General features: G+C 43.6%; 1 protein-coding gene across 1 annotated transcript in view; it reads left to right on the forward strand.

The window, feature by feature from the left end:
* Window positions 1-7423: 7423 nt before the first annotated feature.
* Window positions 7424-23211, forward strand: part of SCAP (SREBF chaperone) — an 89989-nt gene continuing 74201 nt past the window's right edge. The window contains exon 1 of the mRNA XM_049716273.1: window positions 7424-7591. The gene's annotated coding sequence lies outside the window, so the exon portion shown is untranslated. The remainder of the gene's footprint in view (window positions 7592-23211) is intronic.

Raw genomic sequence — 23211 nt, forward strand, 5'->3', positions numbered from 1 at the left:
TCCTGGACTTGGATGCCTATTTCTTTCCCATGTTAGGGAAGTTTTCGACTGTAATCTCTTCAAATATTTTATCAGGTCCTTTCTCTCTTTTCCTTCTGGGACCCCTATAATGCGAATGTTGTTGCATTTAATGTTGTCCCAGAGGTCTCTTAGGCTGTCTTCATTTCTTTTCATTCTTTTTTCTTTATTCTGTTCCACAGCAGTGAATTCCACCATTCTGTCTTCTAGGTCACTTATCCGTTCCTCTGCCTCAGTTATTCTGCTGTTGATTCCTCTGTTCAGTTATTGTATTGTCCATCTCTGTTTGTTTGGTCTTTAATTCTTCTAGGTCTTTGTTAAACATTTCTTGCATCTTCTCGATGTTTGCCTCTATTCTTTTTCCGAGGTCCTGGATCATCTTCACTATCATTATTCTGAATTCTTTTTCTGGATGGTTGCCTATCTCCACTTCATTTAGTTGTGTTTCTGGGGTTTTATCTTGTTCCTTCATCTGGTACAAAGTCCTCTGCCTTTTCATTTTGTCTGTCTCTCTGTGAATGTGGTTTTCCTTCCACAGGCTGCAGAATTGTAGTTCTTCTTGCTTCTGCTGTCTGCCCTCTGGTGGATGAGGCTATCCTAAACACTCATGTTGATGTTCATAGCAGTATTATTCATAATTGCCAAAAAGTGGAAACAACCCACTGGTCATCTAATGAATGGATAAACAAAATGTGATATATCCATACAATGAAATGCTGTTTGGCATAATTAGAAGTGAAGTACTGATACATGCTATAACATGAGTGAACTTCAAAAACTCTATGCCAGACACACAGATTATGTATTGCACAATTCTGTGGGACTGGGGGTGAGAAAGGGGAACAATGCACTAGGTTTCTTTTGGGGATTATGAGAATGTTCTAAAGGTAGATTATGGTGATAGTTGCACTTTGCTATACTAAAAATCATTGTACAGTTAAAAGAGGTAAATTTTATGGCATTGAAACTATAGCTGCTGAGGTTAGGATCCTGACTCCCTCACTTAGAGCTCTGCTTTAGTAACAAACAGTCCCCAAATCCTAGTGACTTACATTGACAAACATATTCTTCACTCACATTACATGTCCAGGGACTGTGGGTCATTGCTACAGTTCAGCTCCATGGCCTCTTGGTCTGGGACCCAGGTGGAAGGAGCAGTCCCAATTTGGGACTGCTGTTTTCCTGGCCAAGGGAAAGAACAGGAAGCTCATCCACACGAACAATGGCTCTTAAAGCTTCTTCTAGACCTGTGCAGATCACGTTCATTTACACTCCATTGGTCAAAGCAAGACACATGGCCAAGGCTGACAATGAAGTCACTCACCCTGCAGGGAGGCACCACAGTCACTTGACAGTGGGCAGGGCTGTGTGTATGATCTGCTTACAGAGAAGGGAACAATGAAGTAATCGACTATAATCACCTTGCTCAAGTGACTTAACCTCTCCAGGCCTCAGTTTCATCATCTACAAAGTGGGGAGATAATAAGCCTGTTTCATGGGTTTAAAGGGTTGTCGGGGTGAAATAAGTGATGACGTTTAAGGTAGCCCTGGCATGTAGTTTAAGCATTAGCTATTGCTGCAAAGCCTTACCTTACAAGGCCCTGCTCATAGAGTATCCCCTTGGTGATCCCTGCTCTTTGGTTTCTTGCTAACCAACTCCCTTCCATCCACAGCACTTGGAAATTCAGTGACAGAATTTCAGGGGCTTTGGGGTTGTGCAGATTGACATTTGATGCTGCCTCTCCATGACCTCCAACAAGTTGTTAAAGCTCTAGGCACTTTACTTTTTGCATCCTTAAAATGAGGTGTATCTTACCTGCTTCTAAAGTCCATCATGAGGATTTTACAAGGTAATATATTGTAAAGCCCATCTCTGGCAAGGAGCCAACAATCAATAGTTTGTCATTATTATTGGCAGCTATTATAACCTTAGTAATATTCTTTATCCTATTGCCTGTAAGGTTTTTTTTAAAGGTATGCACTAGGACAACTTCTCTAGTGCAGAGAACTTATATCCCTGGCCTCTGACACATAGTAGGAACTTGACAGGTAATAAAGGCATTGAATGACGACTAATACAACTTGGAGATTTTGAATATTTTTAATGGCTGTATCATGGTTATTAAAATGGCTACTGGTTATCGGAATCTCAGTGTTTTACATGTGTTCATAGCGATGTTTTTTTTTTTTTTTTTTTTTTTTTTTGCGGTATGCGGGCCTCTCACTGCTGTGGCCTCTCCCGTTGCGGAGCACTGGCTCCGGACGCGCAGGCTCAGCGGCCATGGCCCACGGGCCCAGCCGCCCCGCGGCACGTGGGATCTTCCTGGACCGGGGCACGAACCCGCATCCCCTGCATCGGCAGGCGGACTCCCAACCACTGCGCCACCAGGGAAGCCCCCATAGCGATGTTTTTTGAAAGCCACAGAGGTCAGTTTTCTTGGTTGCATCTTGGAACCTGACTCCTAAGTGCAGGTTCCCTGAGGTTGAGTTAACTTTCCTGGCTGCAGAGCAGCTGCTGCTGTGTCAGAACCTTAATTCAAACCCAAGGAATCCAGTCCTGAAGCAGCCCTTTCCACTTTATCACATTGCCAGCTGCTATCACTAATGCTTAATTCAGGGAGAGCATGAGTGTTAGTGCAAGTGATTGCAAGGACAGAGCCCTATTGTTGTGAAACACCCTTCTCTGTGTCCATGACAGGCTGAGGTGGCTGGGCAGTGGGCTGGAACCCAGAGTCCTGTGGTGGCCTGCTTGGTCAGTTATCAGAGTGACCTTGGGCAAACCTCTTCACCTCTCAAGGAAGTTTTCTTCATCTGTGAAATAGACCCAGCCCCTATTTTTCAAGATTGTCCTGAGGTTTGGCCCAGCATGGAATCCCAAGAACTGGGAATTGTTATCACTTCTGGATGATCTCTAAGCTCCACTTAGTTTTTTTTAAATTTTGAATTTACCGTGGGGAACAATCTGAAGTAAGGTTGAGCTCTGGCTAGTTAGGGCAAAATGGAGCTTGCAGACAAAAAAATATTGCCGACCTCTTCAGTAAACAACACACGTTGCCCACCATCAAGGCATCAGCCACTGCAGCTGCCTGCCTCCCAACAACTGTGCACCCCGAGGGGCTTTCAGGAGGGATGCCCCTCATAGTTAAGATGCGTATCAAAGGAATGATTTCAATGAGCCCAGACTCTTGCGTCTTCCCATACTTGAGATATCTGTTTTTGTGATTAGCAGTAGTTTTTTGGATATTTGACTACTTTCCACCACCACCCCCCACTGCCGCCAGCAAAAACTGCTATATATCCTGGCTCCTCCCTTACCTCTTTGAAACAGTTCCTCAGAGCTATCTGAGAGGCTGTTTCCAGGCTATAGTCCTCAATAATGTCCTCAAGTAATACACCATTTTCAACTTTTAGGTTTTGTGTTGTTTTTCAGTCAACTTTTAGGTTGTGTGTTGAGTTATAAAAACTAAAATCAGGTATCTGCAACTTACCTGGATATGCATAACAAATAAGATGGATTGTTAGGTGGATAAAGGTTTTTTGGTTTTTTTTCTTTTTAAGAAAAACGTGATACTAAGCAAAACATTAATAGTTGTAGAATCTAGAATATATAGTTGTTAACTGTATGGTTCTTTCAGCTTTTCCTATGTTTTCATAATAAATTGTTGGAAAAGCCCTAAAATCATGGCCTCTTCATTCAGCTCGCGGGGTACATTCAGTAGTGGATTCACCTTGGGCCCATGAGCCTTAGGTTCCTCAGAGGGTCCCCAGTGGTTCTTGTGTAGCGGGGGACTCTTGACAGTGCTGCAAGGCCCAGAGGCACTTAACTAAGTGCTTGTCAGGTTTGGAGGCTCTTGTTTTTGGGGGAAGGTATCCAGAGTTTGTTGAGCGTCATTCCCCCGTAAACACGGGTGAAACGGTTGGGTGGGGAGGGGACGGGGAGTAGGGAGGGTGACAGGACTACCCAAAAGACAGACTAGCTAAGTCCCTGTGGTAGGGGTTGTGAAAAGACAGGTCTCCAGCAATCTCTGGAGAGAAGACTTTGGTCCAGTGGGCCTGGGGTGGTGCTCAGGGTGACTCCGACTTCACTTTAAACATTCCCCCAAGTGACTCTGCTGTGAGGCAAGCTTGGAACTGCATTCTTTGTAGGAACTTGACAGTAAAGGGAAGAAACTGGGACTTTGTCTGCACGGTGACATTCACTCAGAAAACTAAAAAAATTGGGTAGAATTTATATTTGCCAAAAGGAACGAGGCAGTGGAGAGAGAAGGAAAAACTGGTGACAGAGATCTGAGGTTCTTTTTGCCCAAGTTTTCTGAGGGGCCGGATGATGGCACTGCAAGGGATCAGACGTGGAGTGATGTGAGATAACGGGTGTAGGTAAGGCTCCCCACACTGCTCTCTGTTGTTGCCTCTCTAATTTAAAAATAACAAAAAGAGTTCTTCCTTTATAAACATTCTCATCTAAAGCCAAAAGCCAACTCTGAATACAGGGCAAAATTTTAAAGGTCACTCTGGGCCAAGGTCAATTGTCCCCACTTGTATGGTCAGGCTACTCAAGATGGCTGTTCTCTTGCTCTCTGTACATTCCCCTGCCCAACCAGTGCCTGCTTCACCTATATCTTATGCACCTGACTGACCTTCCTACGCTCCTGCCCCCACCCCAGCTGGTGATTATTCTTATCAAAGGGGCAGTGAGGGGCGTGCCCTTCTGCTGGTTTCCCTGGTACCTAATGAGCCCACCTGACATCAATTCCTCTATAACTGGTAACCTCTCCTTCCACTTGGGAGAGAAGACTGCCGCCATGTCCTCTCCGCCGTCCACCGCACACAGTCGGGTGTCGCTCCAGGACCTTGCTTCAGACGTGTAAGCTCCCCCATCCATTACACCACTTACGTCTCTGTTGCTGACTCTGGGCTTTCTTCCGTCTTGAAGCTGGGCAAGCACAGGGCTTGTAGGCCTGTGGGGTACAGCCCAACACCATTATTGTTTAATTTTACCATGATAGTACTGTGGTGGGCAAGGAGGAAGGCAAGACTTTGGAGAATTTGGAACAGGGTTGATGGGAAGGGGCTGTGAAGAAGGCCTGTGAGGGGTGAGGTGGCTGGAGCTGCCTGAAGGGCCACCTCTGATTTTAGCCTTGCATTGTGGTTATATCTGCCCTTTTTGCAACCCTAGCGCTGCCACTCTCAAGGGCAGGAACAGGATCTATCTGCCACATCCAGATAGCACCAGGGTGGGTGCGGGTAAGCTGAGGGGAGCATGCCCAGGGCAGCAGGGTGGGGTGAGGCTGCCCCCTGACACTTGAGACCTGTGTTCACGAGTACGTGGGGTGGTGTGATCAAGGTACCCATGGGCTGGCCCACAGGCAATCACCACGGGCAGCGTCCCAGGATGGGCCAGAGCTGGGCCCGCTGGGACCTGCACCCTCATCTTGGGCAAAGCCTCCCCTTCTCTTGTGAGACCAGGTAACGAGACCTATCTTGGGGTTTTCAGGAAGGTCAGATGAGGACATGTGCAAAGTGCTCAGCTCAGCATGTTGTCCAACCCAAGTTCATGTGCTGGGCACACAGTGAGGCCAAACAAATGGAAACGTAGGCGTTTGGAGCAGAGAAAGGTTTATTCCAAGGGCCACGCGAGAATGGGCAGCTCGTGCTCGAAAGACCTGAACTCCCTGATGGTTTTCAGGGAAGAGTTTGTATAGGCAAAATTTGGGGTGAGGGCTGCAGGGTGGTGTTCCAGGAATCTTGTGCTCAACCTGAAGTTATTATCCTCCACCTGGGTGGGGGCCTTAGTTCCAGAAGAAGAACTCAAAGTGATATATTGTTATGTAAATTCCTCGAGGAGGAACTGGGATTGTTTTCACTTGTTTCTGCATTCCCTCACTTCCTTGATTAGTAACTGTTTGAATCTGCCCTTTGGAACTCAGGGAAGGGAAGGTCAAGGAAGCTGAAGCCTTTTTCCTACAAACAAGAAACGGGGACACGGAAAGGCTTTGCTACCTGGGAGTGTTACGTGAAAACTGGGCTCACCTCTTGGTGGGTATCAAGCCAATAGATACAACCAAGCCAGAGATTGGGAGAAGGAATGATTATTACTCGGAGCCAGTAAGGAGAACACCAGGGATCTTTCCCAAAGCAGCGTCTCCCTGAACAGCAAAATTGGGGAAGTTTTAAGCTAAGGGTACATGCATATTCAAGAAGGGGCTTTAAGCAGAAGAGAATTCAACATAGAATTGGGGCAAAGGTCGACAGAGTCCAAGCTTTAGTTGATTGAAGTCAGGAGGGTCAACAGCATCATTCTGTCCTCCACCTGGATGGGGGCCTTGGTTCTTGCAGAACTCAAAGATACACTTTGTGTGTATCCCTTGAGGAGGAACTAGAACTCTGCTGTAACACTGCACTATTGTTTGACTGCCTTTTCTCTGTTCCTGCATCCCTTTCATCCCTTAGATCATTAATTACTGAGACCTGTTCAAGGGCAAGCATTGTGGCCAGGCTTACATCACAAAATATCATGAAAGCCATTCCTGGTTCTCTTTCTCCGGGGACCCCCTAACTTATCTGCTTATAGGAGGGCCCCACAGGGTCCTGCTCGGTTTCAATGCCCCCTGTTCTCTGCTACTCGTCAGTCTTGAGGAAAACATGTATTGGACCAGAAAGGGAGTAACATTTTGGGTAGAGAGGATAATCATAAACCCAGCAGAGGAACTCGGTTTTAGGAGGACTTGGTTTCAAGCACCTGGTGAAGAGTAAACACTCGACGGACATAGCTATTGTTATTACAACAAATATGTGTTCCATGTAGAAGATGGTTACATGCCCATGAGCAAATGGAAAAATCCTAACACCCTAATCCTCCACCCAGAGATATCCACCGACCACACATCAGCATCGCCCCAGACCTTTCTTGGATTGTTTTTAACAAAAATGAGCTCATACCCTACAGCTCATTTTGAACATTTTTTCAAGAACATCTTTCCATATTAGTTAAGTATTCATAAAACTTACCCTTTTATAAAGGCCTTAAGGAAATCCAGTTTATGGACATAATTTATTCGACCCATCTGCATTTGTTGTATATCTCGGCCGCTTTTAATTTTTCGCTGTTATGAAACAGGGAACATGGGCAGCCTGTGCGTGTTCTTGCTAATTCTGCGGAACGTGTTGTTAAAAGCTCTGGTGCTCTACTCAAGGTTCTGTCCCAGCTTCGCGGTCCGCCTCGCCCGGCCCCGCCCCACCCCAGACCTCTCCCCAGGTGTCGTGTGACCGGTGTCCACCAGGGGGCGAGCGGGAGCCGCGGTTGGGCGCTCGATCACGCATGCGCACGCCACAGGGAACACAGGCGAAGGACGGCGGGGGCGGGAGCGGGAGGGGAAAGGTAGGAGGTGAGAGGTGAAGGGGCGGAGAGCTGCGCGGGCGCCTGGAGGCCGGGAGAGAGAGGGCGGGCGCCACGCCCGGACCGCGCGGGCCGGGAGCGCGCACGCCGCGCCCCGCCCCCGTCCCCGCCGCCGCCGCCGCCGCCGCCGCCGCCGCCGCCGCCGTCGCCGCCGCCCGGGAGCTGTTGCCGCCACAGGTACCGCTGCGCGCGTCCCCACAGCGTCCGCCCGCGGGCCCGGCTCGGGCCTCCCGCTGCGCGGCCCGGGGAGTTCCGGGATGGGGGCCGCCGGGGGCACTGGCGCGCCGGCGTGGGCGCTGTCCAGCAACCGTGCGGGCCGGGCTGAGAGGCTGCAGCCAGAGAGGGGGCCGGATTGCCGCGTCCCCAATCCCACCTTGGCCGCGCCCCCGTCCGGGCCAACCGCGCGTCCGCAGCCCTCCCCCTGGCCCCGGGGACCACTGGCCAGAGAGTGGGTCGCGCTGTTGCGCCCACTGGCCCTGCCGTCCCCTGGGAAGCTGCCGGTTCTAGAACCTGCTTTGGGGCTGTCTGGGTTTTCCGGAGTGCGGAGGAGAGCACGCTGTCCGCACCTGCCTCTTTTGCAAGATCTGATTGAGAGGCAACACGTAGCTTCTTTGCTGGGTTTTGCTTGGTTTCTAGTTTTCTCTTTCGCTCAGACCTAAACATTGCTCACTGATGTTGCTTCTGTTTATTCTGGGTGGTTTATTACCTCCGTTCATCATGCAGGATCCTAACGTCAGAATAGCATTAGCTGCAGGGAGCCAGGGAGCCAGACTGTTTGAGCCATAGGTAGTTATACAGGTGGAAATGCTCGTGGCCTAGGGGAGCAGTGAGTCCCCTCCTGGCAGGAGTTTGCCCTGTTTCGTGTCACTTTCTGCCCCACCTTCTGTGGTGACAGAGCTGGGTGACTAAACTCCTTCTGGGGATTTTGTAATAATTTTTGTGAAGAGGGCATAGTAAAGGTTTCTTTAATGATACTAGTTTTGAGTGTGTTTCTGACCAAACGTTTGTGAAGTTTGGTTATGCAGTGTCCTTATTGCTGTGCTGCCATCTCAGGGTATTGTGCTAAAGACTGAAGCTTTTATAAGGGAGTCAGGGTCAAGGGTGTCTGAGAGTATTTCAGGTGTTCCTCTGATTGATGACCTATATCTTTTTAATGTATGTTGATAGAATTTAGGTTTTAGGTGTTTGACACATTTGCAGCATTCCCCGGGGCACACGATGTAAAAAACACAAAATATGTATAAATATATCTCCACACTCATTCTTTTGGTGATTTATTGAAATTGAAAGAATTACTTGTCATGTATTATGAACGCGTCTGGTGTTTGAGAGCTCTCTTTTCTTTTGCTATTGTGGCAAAAACAGCACCTCTCCAGAGGTCTCCATGTGCTTTATAATCACTGGTTTAGGTCCCCCTCTCCCATCATCTAGATTAGTTTACTGTCAGGAGGCGGGTATAAAAAGTCTACTACTCCTAGTTTATGCATAGAAAATGGAGGCCTAAAGATTGTGAATTGCTTGAGGTCATATATGAACAAGTAAACTGTCCAGTTGGGAAATGAACCATACCTGTGGGATTCAGTACACATGCATTTATTACCATTTGGTGGTAGACTTTAGGGGATGCTTACTGTCTTAGTGTATACATGTATGTGTCCTAAGGACCCTGGAATGACACTTAGATTTATGTGTTATTTGCTTACCGTTACCTTTGGTGGCCACCAGTGTTAGTTTTACTGGCTCTGATAGGTACTTCATGCACAGTTTGTGTCATCGCTCCCATTAAACAGATGAGAAGACTCCCCCTCATAGAGAAACTGGGTTGCTAGTGTCACCCAGCTTGGCATTGGGGATCAGGCCTTCAAACCAGGTCTGCCGAACTGCACCACCTACCTACTTCCACTGTAATTTGCTCCTTTCCTGAGTTGGCCACTGAAGCAAAGTCCAGGTGACTTCTTTTGCCGCCTGAAATAATAATTCTGGGTAAAATATTTATCCAGCACTTGGGCTGTCTAGATTTTGTGCTAGGTGCTCTTATAACAGCTTATCTCACTTAATCTTCATAATCAGGGGCGATGACGCTGTTATCACCCCCTTAACTGATTAGTTTTTGAGATGTTATCTGACTGGCTCTGGGTCACCTAGTGAGTTAGAAGCTGAGGCCAGGTGGAAACCCAGGTTTGTCTGAAAACAGAGTCCATGCTTTTATGCTGTTCTTGGACCTGCTGGCCTCACAGTCTTCTCCACTGCCTACCAAGTGAAAAGTAGCAGAGGAGGGTGTTAGGGGTGAAGGAAGGAACCCAGTATCACAGACTTGAGTCAGAGATGGTGGAACTCCGCAGGAAGGAGACATTCATTTGATCACTGTGTTTGACAGCTTCCTCTTGAGTGGTCAGGGGCACTGCCTGAGAATGTTTGCAGAGTTGCTGGGCCATACAGCTTTGCAGTAGAGTCCAAAGAGGGGTGTGTGTGTGTGTGTAAGCACCAAGGGTGCACGTTGGTCTCAGGAAAAAAAATTAAAACGAATCTTTGTATTTATTTCAGCCTTATTTAATTTTTATTTTGTATTTTATAATGTATACTCTGTATTATCACAGTAGTACATATATATAATTTATGTATACGTATATTGGGGATATGTACTTGAATTTTTGTTGTTGGGGATTCATAATCAAAAATGTTAAGAAACCACTGGTTTATTTGATATTTAGCATTTTCTGAATTCATAAAATATGTGAAGTGTTATTTGTCCCATTTGTTCCTAAGTTGGAAGTCTAGTGAAGTTCAGTGTAATTCCACATAATCATAGAAAGGGTATTTCATATTAATAACCAATTATAAATTTAGAAATTGCAGTCCGAGTGTGAAAGAGGATCTGGTATTTCAATAGTCTTTATGTCTCAAATATAGTACCACTCTTAAGTGTGACACTATAGTGACTGATAAAGCCCTTCAGAAGTTAAAATTTGGGGGAATTCTCTGGCGTTCCAGTGGTTAGGACTCTGCACTTTCACTGCTGAGGGCCTCGGTTCAATCCCTGGTCAGGAAACTAAGGTCCCACAAGCCATGCAGTCTGGCCAAAAAAGAGAAGAAGACGGGCTTCCCTGGCGGCGCAGTGGTTGAGAGTCTGCCTGCGGATGCAGGGGATGCGGGTTCGTGCCCCGGTCCGGGAGGATCCCACATGCCGCAGAGCGGCTGGGCCCGTGAGCCATGGCCACTGAGCCTGCGCGTCCGGAGCCTGTGCTCCGCGACGGGAGAGGCCACGACAGTGAGAGGCCCGTGTACCGCAAAAAAAAAAAAAAAAAAAAGAAGAAGTTGTTAAAATTTTGTTGTTGAACCTTTTCTATTTTAAACATGTTAATTCAGTCTGAAGCCAGAGAGACCAAACTATTCGGTTGACGCAAATATGGCAGTTGTAATAGTCGTATTTGCACTATTTCCCAACCTTAGAGTATTTTCAAATCATCTAAATATTGAAATTCCAAATACATTGATTCCTTATCCCTTTTTACAAACTGGATTCTTCAGTTCATTCCACTGCAATGGTTAGTACATTATTTCAAAATGAGCAGTTCCAGAATTATACCTAATTAAAAAATATCTTTGTCATCTTCCAGCTTATCATTTCACAATTGATTAGTGTTTGTTCAGGAGTTTAGGTTAAAATAACAGAATGGCTTTTGAGCAAGAAATATATTTTCCTAATTATATAAGCTGTTTTTATCCAGATGAGTTATCATTACTTCGTAACTAGGTTCTCAAACATTAGTGTGAATTAAAATTACCTGGAGGGATTGTTTTAACCCCACCTCCAGAATCCGTAGGTGAGAGTTTGAATTTGAATTTGAAACAAGTTACCAGGTGCTGCTACTGTTTGGCCTAGGGAACCACACTTTGAGAGCCATGGCTCTAAAACCAGAGCACAATGTCAGTGCTTTCATGTTTCACTCTGAATCTCATCAGCATCAGTCTTTTTTTTAAAAAAATTTATTTATTTATTTGGCTGCTTCGGGTCTTAGTTGCAGCACGCGGGATCTTCATTGTGGCATACAGGTTCTTTTTAGTTGCGGCATGCGGAATCTTTTCTTTTCAGTTGTGGCATGCAGGATATTTAGTTACAGCATGTGGGATCTAGTTCCCTGACCAGGGATCGAACTCGGGCCCCCTGCATTGGGAGTGCAGAATCTTAGCTACTGGACCACCAGGGAAGTCCCCAGCATCAGTTAGTCTTATAGTATAGTTTTGCCAAGTACGGTTGGTTCCTGAATTAATGATGATTCAACTTACAGTTTTTCCACGATGTGACGGTGCCAGAGCAATCATACATTCGGTAGAAACCATACTTCAAATTTTGAATTTTGATCTTTTCTGGGGTAGTGATACGCAGTACATGCTCTTTCTCGTGATGCTGGACAGCAGCATCGAGCCGCAGCTCCCAGTCAGATCTGCAATCATGGGTAAACAACTGATACACTTACAGCCATTCTGTACTCAAATCATTCTGTTTTTCATTTTCAGTACGTTATTCAATAAGTTACATGAGATATTCAACACTTTATTATAAAATGGGCTTTGTGTTAGATGCTTTTGTCCAACTGTAGACTAACGTAAGTAATCTGAGTAGGCTAGGCTAAGCTATGATGTTCAGCAGCCTAGGTGTATTAAATACATTTTTGACTTACAATATTTTCAACTTAGGATGGGTTTATTAGTATGTAACTCCATTGTAAATTGAGGAAGATCTGTACATAACTGGTTCTTGTTTTTAGTCAATTTCCTTTTTATTTTTAGATGATGTCATAATTAAGATTGTATTCTCAGTTATAGTGCTATTTCTGTTTTCCCTGAAGTTTTAAGGTTCTTGAGGAATTAGAGTTTTTTTTTTAATTCGAGTCACCCAGGTTGAATAAAAATTAATAGGCCCGCACTCAAGCGCACACATACACACACATGCACACGCACACATTTCAATTGTCTCTAATCCCAGTGGTAACCACTAGCAGGCTCCTTCTCAGGCTTCTTTCCTGCTCATTCTCTTGTTCTCTCTTTGTATAATGAGATCATACTGTTTTGTATCCATTTTCTGTTATTGTGTGAACATTTTTTCATGTATAAAACTATTCTGGAACATTTTTGGATTTTTAAAAACATGAGCTCTCATTTATTTTTTTTAAAAAATATATTTATTTATTTATCTGGCTGCTCCTGGTCTTAGTTGCGGCATGCAGGATCTTTAGTTGAGGCACACAGTATCTAGTTCCCTGACCAAGGATTGAATCTGGGTCCCCTGCATTGGGAGCGCAGAGTCTTAACCGCTGGACCACCAGGGAAGTCCTCTCTCATTTATTTTTATGTTTTCCAATGACTTTCTCTTTGAGCAGCCTTGCTCACAGTTTGGCTGTGGGCTTCGTTTGCACCTTTCAGAAGACTGCATTGTCACTCAGGAAGTCTTCAACCATGGTTTCTCTCCTCTTCAACAATCTTCAGTAGCTCCCCACTCTCGTGATCTGCCCCAAGCTGGCCTACCCACTCCTTCCCCCTACCAGCCTGTATTTATGCCACCTCATCTCCATGGGGTGATTAGTTACCTTCTTTCAGGTATGAGCCATGGTTCGGTTTGACATTCATTCTTGGTTGTCACCCCAGTGACAGTGACTGTTAGAAACATCAAGACCTGCCTGCCTTCAGCAGGCAACAGAGAACATTGCATCTCATATTCTTTTTTTTTTTTTTTTTTTTTTTTTTGCGGTACGCGGGCCTCTCACTGTTGTGGCCTCTACCGCTGTGGAGCACAGGCTCTGGACACGCAGGCTCAGCAGCCATGGCTCACAGGCCCAGCCGCTCCACGGCATGTGGGATCTTCCCGGACTGGGGCACGAACCCGTGTCCCCTGCATCGGCAGGCGGACTCTCAACCACTGTGCCACCAGGGAAGCCCCTGCATCTCATATTCTTGTCAGGGAGGATAATCTTGAATTCTTCACCTTCCAAAAGCTGTCCTGAGCTCAACTGTGGTAAAGGACATCCATGGAATTCTTCTGGAACATGCTTCAGTGTACCTGTTCTAGGCAGTGTTTTGTCTTTGGATGAAACTGGATCATTAGGAAGCAGCATATTTCTGGCCTCCTTCCAGTTGTTTTGTTTTTGTTTTAACTAAACTCACTTTGCATGGCCCCATCAGCTTGCGTTGAGATCTGTATTAGAAGTCCCCAAGAAAATCTGGAGGCAATTAGAAATTTCCTTCAGGTCCAGTGCCTGGAATGCTCATGCCTCTTCTGAACCATTGGGCCATTGGTTTGATTAAACCATACTGTGAACTGTGTCAAAATGGTTCCCTCTTTGCCTTGGCCCCTAGGGAGCTCAGAGTCTCTTTTATATTCAGAGTCCTCTGGCTTGTGCTTTCTGTATTAACCTTACTTCTGGCATATACCATTTTTTTTTTTTTTTAACAGCTAGATGTTTTGCTCTTTCTCTCAAATTTTACCATAAAATATATAACACATTTCATCTCTATTCTAAACATTACTGTGATTATATTTTTGTAGCCAAATTTATGTTCTCATCTATTTCCTCTCATTTTTTTGTACACTTGAATCCCTCTGAGCCCAGCTTTCCCCTGCCCCCTCCTATGTACTAATTCTTTTTTGTTGTTCCATTTTTTTAAATTGTGGTAAATACACAACTTAGCGTATTAACCATTTTTAAGCGTACAGTTCAGTGGTATTAAAAGTACATTCATATTTTTTTTTGCACCATCAACACCATTCTCTCCATATCTCTTTTCATCTTGCAAAACAGAAACTCTGTACCCATTAAACAATAACTCCTCATTTCTCCTCTCCCAAGTCCCTGGCAGTCACCATCCTACTTTCTATGATTTTGACTACTCTAAGTATATCATATAAGTGGACTTATACAGTATTAGTCTTTTTATGGCTGGCTTATTTCATTTAGCATAATATCCTCATGGTTCAAACATGTCGTAGCATGTATCAAAATTTCTTTCTTTTTTAAGGTTGAATAATATTCCGTATATATACCACGTTTTGTTTATCCATTTATCCGTTGACAGACATTTGAATTGTTTCCACCTTCTGGCTGTTGTGAATGATGCTGCTGTAAACATGGGTGTACACATATTTGTTCAAGTCCTTGTTTTCAGTTCTCTCGGGCCAGTATGGAAGTGGAATTGCTGGATGGTAATTCTATGATTAATTTTTTTGGAACCACCATACTGTTTTCCATGGAGGCTGTACCATTTTATATTCTTACCAGCAATGTACAAGGGTTCCAGTTTCTCCACATCCTTGCTTAACACTTGTTGTTTTCTGTCTTTTTTTAAGCTTTATTATTATTATTTTAAATTTATTTTATTTATTTTATTTTTGGCTCCATTGGGTGTTCATTCCTTTATGCGGGATTTCTCTAGTTGTGGCGAGCAGGAGCTATTCTTCGTTGCGGTGCATGTGCTTCTCATTGTGGTGGCTTCTTGTTGCACAGCACGGGCTCTAGGGCACATGGGCTTCAGTAGTTGTGGCATGTGGGCTCAGTAGTTGTGGCTTGCGGGCTCTAGAATGCAGGCTCAGTAGTTGTGGTGCAGGGGCTTAGTTATTCCGCGGCATATGGGATCTTCCTGGACCAGGGATCGAAGCCGTGTCCTCTGCATTGGCAGGCAGATTCTTAACCACTGTACCACCAGGGAAGTCCCATTTTCTGTTTTGTTTTGTTTTGTTTTTGGTGGTACGTGGGCCTCTCACTGTTGTGGCCTCTCCCGTTGCGGAGCACAGGCTCCGGACGCGCAGGCTCAGCAGCCATGGCTCACGGGCCCAGCCGCTCCGCAGCATGTGGGATCTTCCTGGACCGGAGCACGAACTCGTGTCCCCTGCATCGGCAGACGGACTCTCAACCACTGCATCACCAGGGAAGCCCTCTCCTTGTAGTTTTTTTGTTTTTTTGCTAAGAAGTTTTTTAAAGATCACTTAAAATCAACACAGAAAGTGGTTACATAGTACAGGTCTCAAGTATTCGCTGAGAATAACTTTCTTCTTTTTTGTTGTTTTTTTATATATAAACATTTTATTTTAATAATACTGTTTATCACTGCAGTTTACATCATTCTATTATGAAAATGTTTAACTGAAGAGAGGATATTTCCTCAAAACAGTAAATAAGCAAAGCTTTTTCAGTTAAATTTACAGCAATACAGCATTTAGAAATACATAATTCTTCATTTTAGGGCTTCCCTGGTGGCACAGTGGTTGAGAGTCCGCCTGCCAATGCAGGGGACACGGGTTCGTGCCCCGGTCCGGGAAGATCCCACATGCCGCGGAGTGGCTGGGCCCATGAGCCATGGGCGCTGAGCCTGCGCGTCCGGAGCCTGTGCTCCGCAATGGGAGAGGCCACAACAGTGAGAGGCCCGCGTACCGCAAAAAAAAAAAAAAAAGTTAAGAAATACATAATTCTTCATTTTACAATAATACTTCCTCTTTAAAAATTTGTCATGGTTTGTCACAGATTTAAAGTACCAGGCACCTAATGCTATGAAAGGATAATACTGTATATGTAGTGTAAGTGAACCAGATCTTTTCTCAAATAGTCTTTCTAAAGTCCTACCAAATTTGTGTGAATGTATTTGTTGAATAAATTAAACATTTTTTGTGTTGTTAATTTGTAATATTGTACAAAACTCAAAAATAACACCTGTACCTATTATAGGAAGCTTATTTTAGCATTTTACCTGTAAGAAACACTGATCTGTATACTTAAAATGATTTCTTGAAAACATTTTCATCATATAGTCCAGCATTTAACAAATAATATGTGAAAATAAAGTCTCCAGAACATTAAAATTTTATCCTCTGATTAGTATTCCAATTAAGAATAACTTTCTTGGGCTTCCCTGGTGGCGCAGTGGTTGAGAGTCCGCCTGCCGATGCAGGGGACACGGGTTCGTGCGTGCCCCGGTCTGGGAAGATCCCGCATGCCGCAGAGCGGCTGGGCCCGTGAGCCATGGCCGCTGAGTCTGCGCGTCCGGAGTCTGTGCTCCGCAATGGGAGAGGCCACAACAGTGAGAGGCCCGCGTACCGCAAAAAAAAACAAAACAAAACATAAAAAACAATAACTTTCTTAATGTTATACAAATGAGTAGTTATGACTTGAGATAAAGTGTCCATTCACAGCATCATACATTGATTCAGAAAGATATCTTCAATAACTAAGGCAGGAGTGAACGTGTACTCTAGAAAAATATGAGCCTAGAAAAGAGCAGCATTTCTAAATCTCATTTTACATGTGTATTTTAAAATTTATAGGGACTTCCCTGGTGGTCCAGTGGTTAAGAATCCGCCTTCCAGTGATGTGGGTTCGATCCCTGGTCAGGGAAATAAGATCCCACATGCCGCAGGGCAACTAAGCCCACACGCTGCAACTAAGATGTGAGGCAGCCAAAAATAAATAAATATATTTTTTAAAAATAATAAAATTTATAGCATATGCAATTTAACAATTAAATATCATAATTACAGAGTTGACCATTTTATTAATATTACTGAAGTTCATATACTCAATTTGGCCTTAAAACCTTTTTTTTTTTTTTTTTTTTTTTGCGGTACGCGGGCCTCTCACCGCTGCGGCCTCTCCTGCTGCGGAGCACAGGCTCTGGACGCGTGGGCTCCTCCCGGACCGGGGCACAAACCCTCGTCCCCTGCATCGGCAGGCGGACTCTCAACCACTGCGCCACCAGGGAAGCCCTGGCCTTAAACCTTTTTAAATTCTTTTCATAATTTAAATGGTAAATACTGCCTTATATTTGTGCTTGTACGGTTTATAAAATGGATGAAAGAAACTACAGAAGAGATTTCTAATAAATTTATTTAAGGTATCAGCAGTGTGTATTTAAGGATCTGCTTCAATTCACCTAAAGAAAGAAGTTATGAGTTTATGTTCTGAACCACATAACCTAGTATTGATTGTACATTGTTTCAAATTACTGGCCCCCTGCTCACTTTAGATTGCTAAATCCTGCCTTCTTGAATGTTTATAGATGGGCAGGAGTCCGGTTAGATATAGTTCAGTGGCTTTTTTATACCAGCAGCTCTAGCACTAGCACTGTCCTGGGTGCAGAGCAAGCTCTATTCTATTAATATTTCTGAGGTATTTTCAGTGGTTGCTACTGAGTCATTGTAATTTCGATTTGCATTTCCCTAGTGATTAGTGATGTTGAGCATCTTTTCATGTCTTTATTAGCCATCTGTATATCTTTGGGGAAATGTCTATTCAAGTCCTTTGCCTATTTTTAATCAGATTGTTTGTTTTTTTGTTGTTGAGTTTTAGGACTTTTCTGTATATTCTATATATTAATCCCTTACCAGCTGTATGATTTGTAAATATTTTCTCCCATTCTGTGGGTTGCCTTTTTACTCTTTTGATCGTTTTTTTTTTTTTTTTTTTTGCCATGCTGCATGGCTTATGGTATCTTAGTTCCCCAACCAGGGATGGAACCTGGGCCCTCAGAACTGAGAGTGTGGAGCCCTAACCACTGGACCACCAGGGAATTCCCTGTTGAGAGTATCTTTTTTTAAAAAAAATATTTGTGTATTTACTTTAAAAAAATATGTATTTATTTTGGCTGCACTGGGTCTTAGCTGCAACATGTGGGATGTTCATTGCCACATGTGGACTTCTTAGTTGCGGCATGCGTACTCCTAGTGGCGGCATGCATTCGGGATCTAGTTCCCCGACCAAGGATTGGGCCCCCTGCATTGGGAGCGCAGAGTCTTACCCACTGGACCACCAGGGAAGTCCTCGATAGTATCTTTTGATGCACACAGTTTAAAAATTTTTATGAAGTCCAGTTTGTTTATTTTTTCTTTTGTTGCCGTTGCCTTTGGTTGTACACCAAGGAATTGCCAAATCCAATGTCGTAAAGCTTTTGCCTTATGTTCTATTCTAAGAGTTTTTATACTTTTAAGTCTTAAGTTTACATCTTTGAGCCTTGTGTATTCATTGTTGCTAAATTTTGTAAAGGGATAAATTCGGAAAAGGCCTCGCACGTTACAAAGGACTTATCTATTTATTAATGTTTATTATCATAAAATTGAAATATACACAAAAGCAGAGAGCAGTATTCCATTGTGTATGTGTCACTTAGTTATGTCTGTCATTTACTCATTAACTTGAGGGCACTCGTTTCATCTATATCATCCACTCTTCTCATTATTGTATTTTTTAATTATTTGGTGATTTTTTAATTGAGGCAAAATATACATAACATAAAATTTAATGTCTTAACCTGCACATTGGAGGCACAGAGTCTTAACCACTGGACTGCCAGGGAAGTCTCCATTTTAACCATTCGTAAGTGTAGCGTTCAGTGTCATCAAATATATTCACAGTGTTGTGCAGCCGTCACCACTTTCCATTTCCAGAACATTTTCATCATTCCAAACAGAGACTCTGTACCCATTAAACAACTTCCCATTCTCCCCTCCCTGCCAGGCCTTGGCAATCACCATTCTACTTTCTGCCTCTATGAATTTGCCCATTCTAGGTTCTACATATAAGTGGGATCATACTATATTTGTTTTTTTGTGTCTGGCTTATTTCACTTTACATGTTTTCAGTATTCATCCTTCTTGTAGAATTTCATTCCTTTTTCAGGGCAAATAATATTCTGTTGTACGTACATCCACATTTTGTTTATCTCTTCATCTGTCAATGAATATTCGAGCAATTTCTGCCTTTTGCCTGTTGTGAATAATGCTGTTTATCAATATCTGTAAAGATATCTGTACAGATATCTGTTTGAGTCCCTACTTTCAGTTCTTTGGATATATACCCAGGAGAGGAATTGCTGGATCATATGGTAATTTTATGTTTAACTTTTTGGAGAACTGCCAAACTGTCTTCCACAGGAGCTGTACCATTTTTCATTCCTACCAGCAGTACACAAAAGTTCCAATTTCTTCACATCCTTACCAACACTTTTTTTTTTTTCTTTTGCCTGCACCACGCAGCATGTGAGATCATACCCGCGTACCCTGCATTGGAAGCGCGGAGTCTTACCCACTAGACTGCCAGGGAAGTCCCTTTTTTTCTTTTCCAACACTTGTTATTTTTTTGTTTGTTTTTGTTTTTTTTAATAAGAGCCATCCTAGTGGGTGTGAAATGGTATCTCATTGTGGTTTTGATTTGTATTTTCATAATGATTAGTGATGTCAAGCATCTTTTTATGTGCTTTTTGGCCATTTGTGTATCTTCTTTAGAGAAATGCCTATTCAAGTCCTTTGCCCATTTTTTTTAACATCTTTATTGGAGTATAATTGCTTTACATTGTTGTGTTAGTTTCTAGTTTATAACAAAGTGAATCAGCTATACATATACATATGTTCCCATATCCCTTCCCTCTTGCATCTCCCTCCCATCCTCCCTATCCCACCCCTCTAGGTGGTCACAAAGCACCGAGCTGATCTCCCTGTGCTATGCAGCTGCTTCCCACTAGCTATCTATTTTACGTTTGGTAGTGTATGTATGTCCATGCCACTCTCTCACTTCTTCCCAGCTTACCCTTCCCTCGCCCCATGTCCTCAAGTCCCCTTTACCCGTGTTTGAATCAGGTTGTTTTGTTTGTTTGTTTGCCAAGTTGTAGGAGTTCTTCCTATATTCTGGATATTAATTCCTTCTTAGATATATGATTTGCAAATATTTTCTCCCATTATGTGGGTTGTCTTTTCACTCTGTTGATAGTTTCCTTTGATGTACAAAAATGATTAGTTTTTATGAACTCTCATTTGTCTATTTTTTCTTTTGTTGCCTGTGCTTTTAGTGTCATATCTAAGAAATCCTTTCAAAGTCGAGTATCATGAAGCTTTTAACCCTGTTTTCTTTTTTTTTTTAAATAAATTTATTTTATTTATTTTTGGCTACTTTGGTTCTTCATTGCTGTGCACGGCTTTCTCTAGTTGCGATGAGCGGGGGCTACTCTTCGTTGCGGTGCGCGTGCTTCTCGTTGCGGTGGCTTCTCTTGTTGCGGAGCACAGGCTCTAGGCACGTGGGCTTCAGTAGTTGTTGCATGCAGGCTCAGTAGTTGTGGCTCGTTGGCTCTAGAGCGCAGGCTCAGTAGTTAATGGCACATGGGCTTATTTGCTCCATGGCATGTGGTATATTCCAGGACCAGGGCTCGAACCCGTGTCCCCTGTATTGGCAGGCGGATTCTTAACCACTGCGCCACCAGGGAAGCCCTATGTTTTCTTTTACGAGTTTTATAGTTTTAGCTTTGTTTAGGTCTTTGATTCATTTTGAGTTAATTTTTGTATATGATGTAAGGTAAGGGTCCAGTTTAACTTTTTTTGCATGTGACTATCCAGTTTTCGCAGCACCGTTTGTTGAAAAACTGTTACAAGGAGAAGGGCCCCAGGTGACCCTCATCTCTTGGCTCTCTTTGGCACTCTCCCCCTCACAAATAGGTCTTTTGCATATTTTGTGTTTGGAATGGAACCATCTTCCATGTGGCATTTATATTAAAAGCTCTTGAGATAGTAATAGAATAGAGACTCGTCACAACTTCACTTTTGGGTAAACTATCAAGAACCGTGCTGCTTTCCAGCAGACCACACTTCTGTCAGGAAACCAGGCAAGAGGCCACCATTCTGTGTGGCTTGGATGTGCCCATGTGTGGCTGAGAGCAGGAGGCTGGTCCTGGCCATGCTCCTGCCAGCTGGGACCAAGGCTGAGGGCATCCTACCTCTGAGCCAAAGGTCCTATCTTGTGGAATGACAAGGCTGCCCCATTGAGCTCCTGGGTTGTTTCTAGCTTTAAAACAGATTCTTTGCCCATGTTCTTATCAGTGGTCAGTTCAATCCCTTTGTTAGTCATTGCTGACCAGGTCAAGAGGGAATGAAAATGTAGGTAGCTGGCGTTGTGGACGAAAATCTTTAATGTTTGTTGATGCTGAATTGTGAAGAGGGTTGGCATCTTGTACATGGTTATTTGTGACGGCCATCACAAACAATGTAATTTAGTCTTCCATCAATATGGGTATTGCTGTGCCATCACAATTATTCTAAATGTGACAGTAGTCATCCTCTTGAATATATGTGTTTTCAGACTTCAAATTCTCTGAAATCAGCTTTCAGTCATTAACTCAAACTCCTTTCTTTTTTCAGGACTGTTAATTTAGTCTGCTGAAAATTCTTCCAGCTTATTTGGGTAATTTTGATGCTTAGAGAAGCAGAATTTCCTGTCCTGATCATTGGTCCACTTTGCAAAGCAACTTTCCCCCAAAGGTGAATTGTTTGCACCAGTGGACTAGTTTAGCACAGTGAACAGACCTACAGTGACTTTCTTTTCGGCACCAAATGAGGTGCTGGCTGCTCTAGGGAAACAAAGGTGATTCAGCTGTGACCTCCCAAGAGGGACCACGCTCAATCAGGGGAGGCTGAGAAAGTCAGAATGGACACAGGGCAGTGTGGAAATACAGTTACAGAAGCTTAGAGTAGAAGGCTGCTGCTCCTACAGGGAGGCTTTCATTATTTTTTAATTTTAGCTTTTCAGTGCAGTACTACATTCACATAGCACAAAATTTAAAGGGTACGACAGGGTATACACGGGAACATTTCCCTTGCACCTTGCCCCTGGCCACCAGATCCTTTCCCCAGAGGCAGCCAGTGTTACAAGTTCTCGAGTGTCAGTTCAGGGCTGTTCTGTGCATAATACAGACAAATACACAGAGAGCTCTTTTCTTTCTTTTTAAAAATTTATTATTTTTGGCTGCGTTGGGTCTTCATTGCTGCGCACGGGCTTTCTCTAGTTGAGGCAAGTGGGGACTACTCTTCGTTGCAGTGCGTGGGCTCTAGGCGCACAAGCTTCAGTAGTTGTGGCTCACGGGCTTAGTTGCTCTGCAGTATGTGGGATTTTCCCAGACCAGGAATCGAACCCGTGTCCCCTGCATTGGCAGGCAGATTCTTAACCACTGTGCCACCAGGGAAGTCCTGAGAGCTCTTTTCTTTTACATGAAAGTAGCACACTATATCCCTTGCTTTTTCCTCTGTGATAGTTCATTATCAATACATAAGAACTTTTTCATTGTCTTTTACAACTGGATAATATTCCATTGTCAGGATGTACCTTAATTTATTTAGCCTGAGCTTTATTGATGGACATGTAAGGTGTTTTAAACTTTGCTAACACAGACACCACTGACTAATGTTCTATATGCATCAATCCATGCATGGCCAAGTGCACCTATCCATTCACTTACCTAAGGCAGGAAGGCTGGGTTGGTGAGTATGTACTTTTGTGATTTTGATCGCTCTTACCAGATAAACCTCCATAGAGGTTTTGTCTACGTATGCTCCCAGCCGTGTGTGGCAGTGCCTGTTTATCCATACCCTCACCAACACTGTGGTACCTCATAGTTTGGTTTTTGCCAATTTGATAGGCGAAAAAATGGTTTCTCTCTAGATTTTTTTCCCACCTAAACTTCTTAGTTCAACCTGTAGAAAAGTTAAAAGAGTAATAGAATGAACACTCAGGGGTAGTTTTAGTTTAAGGTTGAAGGACCATTTCTGTTTTCTGTGAAAAAGCTGTTTGTATCCTTGGCTTGTTTTTCTACTGGGCTTTGGTTTTTTTAAAATTAATTTTGTAAAAATTATTTATATATGAAGGAACTTTGTACTTTGTCAGTGGTATGAATTACAGTTGTATTTTTGTAGATGGTTATTTATTTTTTTACTTAGGATGGTTTTGTCATGGAAAAAAATTAGTTTTTAATTGGGTTGTATTAATTGACTTTTTAAGGCT

The sequence above is a fragment of the Orcinus orca genome, chromosome 10 (genome assembly GCF_937001465.1).
Source record: "Orcinus orca chromosome 10, mOrcOrc1.1, whole genome shotgun sequence".
Lineage (NCBI taxonomy): Eukaryota > Metazoa > Chordata > Mammalia > Artiodactyla > Delphinidae > Orcinus > Orcinus orca.